Source organism: Trichosurus vulpecula, chromosome 5 (genome assembly GCF_011100635.1).
Source record: "Trichosurus vulpecula isolate mTriVul1 chromosome 5, mTriVul1.pri, whole genome shotgun sequence".
Lineage (NCBI taxonomy): Eukaryota > Metazoa > Chordata > Mammalia > Diprotodontia > Phalangeridae > Trichosurus > Trichosurus vulpecula.
The window spans coordinates 3,510,810-3,516,150 of NC_050577.1; the positions used below are offsets into that span (position 1 = coordinate 3,510,810).

Here is a 5,341-nt window from a genome sequence, read left to right on the forward strand (position 1 = left end):
CTGTGAAACACATTGCAGGTCTAGATCTGTGATCAGATGATCCACCATTTTGCACTGTTTGGCATTTTTTATCATTGACTTAGAAAAAAGTCCTAGATCAGGGATGGGGAACCTGTGGCGTGAAGGCCACATGTGGCCTCCTAGGTCCTCAGGTATGGCCTTTTGATTGAGTCCAAGCTTTCCAGAACAAATCTTTTATTAGTGGTATTTGTTTTGTGAAGTTTGCATTCAGTCAAATGGCTACACTTGAGGACCTAGAGGGGCCTTGAGGCCACAGGTTCCCCACTCCTACCCTATAATGTATACTCATCAGATTTTCAAATGGCATAAATCTGGAATGTCTAAATGCATTGATGGATAGATGGTCAGAATGCCAGCAATCTCAACAGGCTAAGACATTGATCCACACATAGTAAGATGATTTCATCTAGGCTAAATGAGAAGGTGAATAACATACCTCCATTCCAAAACAAAACAAAATATTTAACTACAATAACCATGTTAAACACAGAGGGGGAGAAGGATGGCTAGAAAATAATTGTTATGGAAAGTAGGGTGTTTTTTAGCAGATTTTAAGATCCATATGTTTCAAGAGTATGACATAACAATGGGAAAGTCAATGTGATTTGTTACAAAGCCTTCCCCCCCACACCATAAAGAATGGAAGGGGAAAAGGAGATTTCTATTTTTTAAAATAACAATTTTTTTTAAAGAAAGTGAATGTGAACCCATGCTTCAGTTATAGAATCACAATGTCTAGGACTAGGGAGGTTATTTACTTGCTATGGTCTCACATATTCAAAACACAACTATAGTCTGATAATCTGCTTCATGCAGTATGTTTTAGGATGCAATTTAGAAAAGAGAAGAAACAAACAAACCAAAAAAATTATGTGGATACTGATGAAGTTTATAAGGTGCATGTCTCATAAGGATCAATTAAGAAAATGGCATTGTCAGGTGAAGAGACTCACCCAGGGTCACACAAGGAGTAAATGGCAGAATTTGGTCTTGATCCCCAATCCTTGGATGCCAGATTCAGCATCATTCCATAGTAGCCAAGAGAAGGTACTTGAGATCTTTCAGAGAATGCCTTCTCCTTTCTTCCCCTAGTTACAGAATGTGCAGTCTCTGTACATCATACTAGGTATAAATAGTTTTGTTGAAATCATTCTTGGTAATCATGGCAGAAGGTTGATTTGATCCCTGTGAATATGTTTGCTCTCACAAACATGCAATGAGATGACTGATCAGTCTGTTGAGACAATCCCAGTCTTACTGCCCAGACACAGAATGCCTTCAGGAGTTACCAGTACCTAATCCTTCTGTGGACCCTGGCCTCAGCATTACCATAATAATAATGTTCTGTGTGGCCATTGCAAATGATCTTGTTCTTAATGAGATCTTTTAATCTGAGAGGATCTATCACAGCCAGAAAACCAACCAGTTCACATAGTGGACAAGACCCACCAGCACCTCCTGTGGACTAGACTTTGTATGACAGAAAATAAAAAACAGCTAATACCTTTCATGGCCAAATGGAAGAAAATGGCCAGAGTACTCAACCCAATTAGTATTATCTCTTTGCATTTACAGCATCAGATGGCATTGTTTTCATGAGCTACTAGAAATTTTACTGTAATCTAATTTTTGCTTCCCATATTGCTATCATTCCTCTTTATAGTGTATTTGAATAAATGATTTTTTTTCTTAAAGGAGTCACATGGGATTCTGAGTTTTCTAGACCTTAAACATTTCACTTATTGTCTTCATAATGGCTATAATTTTGTTCACGTGTGAGTATATGTGAGGGTGTGTGTGGCGGGGGGTGAGAGAGAGAGAGAGAGAGAGAGAGAGGGAGAGAGAGAGAGACTTATATTTTCTGGCCTAATTGAAGAATTGCAGTCTCTGCATTTAACCATAAAATGATCTTGATAGATTTCTAAGACTGATTTTTTTACATAAGGTATACTTTTAAAGTTATTTGAACTCAGCTGGGCAAATTAGAACCCCATTGTATTTATACTCAACCTGATAGCAACTCTCTCTGTGGATGGTAGTCTTCTCCCTATCCTCCAGACTTTTTAACTTTATAGAATTTTTACCATTGGTGGCAGAAGCCCCTAGAACTGACTTGTATGCTTGGAAAAAGAAAGTAGAAATTATATGGTTGTTTACTAAGCTTTTACTACCTTCCATGAAATTATTCTACATTAAAAAGTTCAATAAATGTAATTGACTGAAAACAAAGAAGATGGTGTTGTCTAAACTAAAGAAAGGAAGAAGGAGAGAAGATGTGGTAGTCTCTTTCACATATTTAATGTGGTGTTATATTAAAGACAGACACGACTTCTTCCATTTTGCCCCAGAGGGCAGAACAAGGGGCAGTATAAGAAGTTAAAAGAACACCATTCTTGGCTTCATGTTAAGAAGAATTTCCTGGTGTTTAGAGGTCTCCAAAAGCCACATGTCCTTCCTTAGGAGGATTTCACTGCTACAGATATCCAATCACTGGCTGGCTCTTCAATCAGTGCTTACGTTGTAAAGGCCACCTGTGTTCACATCGTGCTGGATTAGAAGGCCTTTTCATATATGAGATTATGTGATTAAGTGCTAGCTCCACTATGTCTACAAAAATTAATTGGGATGTCAGTGAATTGGAAAAAAATGGAAATAAATTGAATTGGAAACTTTAAAATCATAATTAATAATTGCTAAATTGCAGAGTATGAGGCTCCATTGTTTGTTTGCAACCAGAAAGGCCTCAATCATTCAGTTTCTGGGGAAGAAATTACCGGGAGAGGATGACTGTACTCTCATTTTGTAACTTTATTTTTTCAAGGCTCATGCCCAACATATATTGGCATTGGTGTTCTTGCTGCTGAATTGTGTTTTATAAGCATCCTCAGTTTTGTAGTTGTTTAGAGGAGGAATCATTGAAATAACTTCATTTCAACACATAGAGATTCAGAAAGGTTGGACATAGGTTTCTGTCCATCAATTTCCAGACCCTCAGAGAGGAAGGGAAAGGCAAGCAAATATTTCTGCAACTTTGGTTTGTCTTCAATACCAATCTATTAGTGATCACTTTTGTGTATGTAGGTATGAGTGAACAAAAGACACAACAAGTATTTGCTGATAGATAATTACAAGTTTTGCAATCACTTTTAGTCATTTAGGTTGAGTCGTTTTAGAGAATGTTATGGTGATTTTTAGATTAGTTGTATCACATCCTTTACATGATGGCACACACAAACCTATCCATATTTATTCATTCTGTGAACTTGGAATTCTTAAAAAGAGATTCAGCTAAAGAAAAGAGGAACTCTATTAAATGGAGTTAATACATCACAGAGCTGACAATGTAATGTAGAGGCAAGTGAGTGAGAGATTTAAAACAGCTTTGGTTTGGAACTACAAGCCCTGGGTGGTCTCATTTCCAGCAGAACAATGCCACAAGGCACAGGACCCCAGCATTGTTAGCAGCCATTCAAGTCGTCTGCCATTTTGTCAGATGGCAGAGCATCCCCACCAAGGAGAGAAAGCTCATCATGGCCTTGACAACGTTGGGTTCCACATCATTAGTTTCCATTTGATTCTATAGCAACAAAATAAGAGAAAATTAATTATAGTAGATGTTGGAAACCAAATAGTGGAATTAAAATCCCAGCATTCTCATTTAATGGCCAAGAAACAAATTACCCCATTACGACAGAACAGCCTTTTTAACCTCCTGTGCTAGTTTCTGCATTTTGCACAAATGAAGATCTTACACTCAGAAATAAACAACTTTATTAAAAATGAATTCTGAAACATGACTGTAAAGACTTGCAGCCAACAATTCCCACCAACATGTGAAGCTAATGACAAAACCGCCTCCCAATTTCTAGGAAGAAATGTTTACCTCCCTCTGTTTCCCTAGTAAACTGGTGTCCTATTTGACCTTGCTGCCTGCTTCATAATCATCTCTCTGATGGACTCAAGCTGGTGAGACAGGATGGCAGCCACTGGCACCATCCATAAGCTCCACACTTTAGCCTCAGTGTAAGGTTGATTAACACAGGGAAGGATGAAGCATTCCATCTTACATGGAATTGATCCAAATTGTGGCTCAGTTTAACATAACAATGAGAATGAGACTGGGAATAAAAGGCCCTGAGGCAGAAGCAGGGCTACAGAGGCTGCTCCTCAAAATGGGAGAGAGACTCTCAAAGCAAAAGTCCCCAAGCTGCAGAAAATTGACAGAGGGAGTGGAGATTGGCTACTGTCAACACCCCTGGTCCCCTGGATTATCATTATGGCTTTTCCCATCATCTTTATATATTACCAAACTACAATGTGGTTACGATGGCCCTCGGAGTTTGCAGAGTGGCAAATTAAGGTCTTGCCAGGCCTTCCTGTCTCACATAATGTCTTACAGAACAGAAGATATAGAGGATAGTTCCACAGGGCTGGAATAAGCAGGAACCTTTCTGATGATTAACATACTGAAGATACTTAAATCCCACAAACATCTAATAAGTTCCTCATATTCTATCCTGGCTATTTCTTATCCTTATATTGATAACTAATAGGTTGTTAAGTACTTGAGGACTGAAGCTATGTTTGTTTATTGCTCTATCTCCACAATGCTTTTCAAATAGTCTTATGAATAGAATGTGAGAGGAGGGCAGTGATGGGAGGAAGGGAAGGAAGACAAGCATAGGGAGGACAGTGATGATTGGAGGTGCAAAACTGTGGATTTAGCAGAATGCAGGGATAGATGGTAAAGTCCTTACCCTCACAAAGCTTTCTGATGTATCAGAAGAAAAAAAGATGGAATAAGAACTGGGATAAGAAAAGATTAAGCACAATAAATGCATGATGGTCACTTGAGCAATATGGTAGGGTATGATGTGGGAGAGCAAATTGATTGTGGAGTTACTGAACAACAAGAGATGCTTGATTATCAAGCCATTACTGACCTCTGGGTTTGTCCTAGGTCAGCTCTTGGCAATGAACACAGAACATTGCTTCTTAAAGTTGAGAGTTTGCCTTGGGACTTTGGGGCTAGGTAGAACTCCAAAAGGCCAAAAAGGCCAGAGACCCCAACTGCTAATGATTCCAGAGCATCTCTAGAACAGAAAGGCATTGGAGATGAAATCAAAATATTCCCTGCCAAGCCTTTCCAATGTAGTCTCTTGTAAGATTCCTTCTTCATTAGAGTCATCCAGTCTATATGCCACCCTATAATGAACATTGGTGTCTATTTCCCCTTTTTTCTATGATTATCTACTTCTTAATATTTCCAGAAGTGTGACTGCAAAATGGTGATGACTTGAGACATCTGATATTACAGGCC

The 5,341-nt window shown here is 38.7% G+C and overlaps 1 pseudogene; it reads left to right on the top strand.

The window, feature by feature from the left end:
• The first annotated feature begins 1,183 nt into the window (after window positions 1–1,183).
• LOC118849769 lies at window positions 1,184–1,490 on the top strand (annotated as a pseudogene).
• The last annotated feature ends 3,851 nt before the right edge of the window (window positions 1,491–5,341 follow it).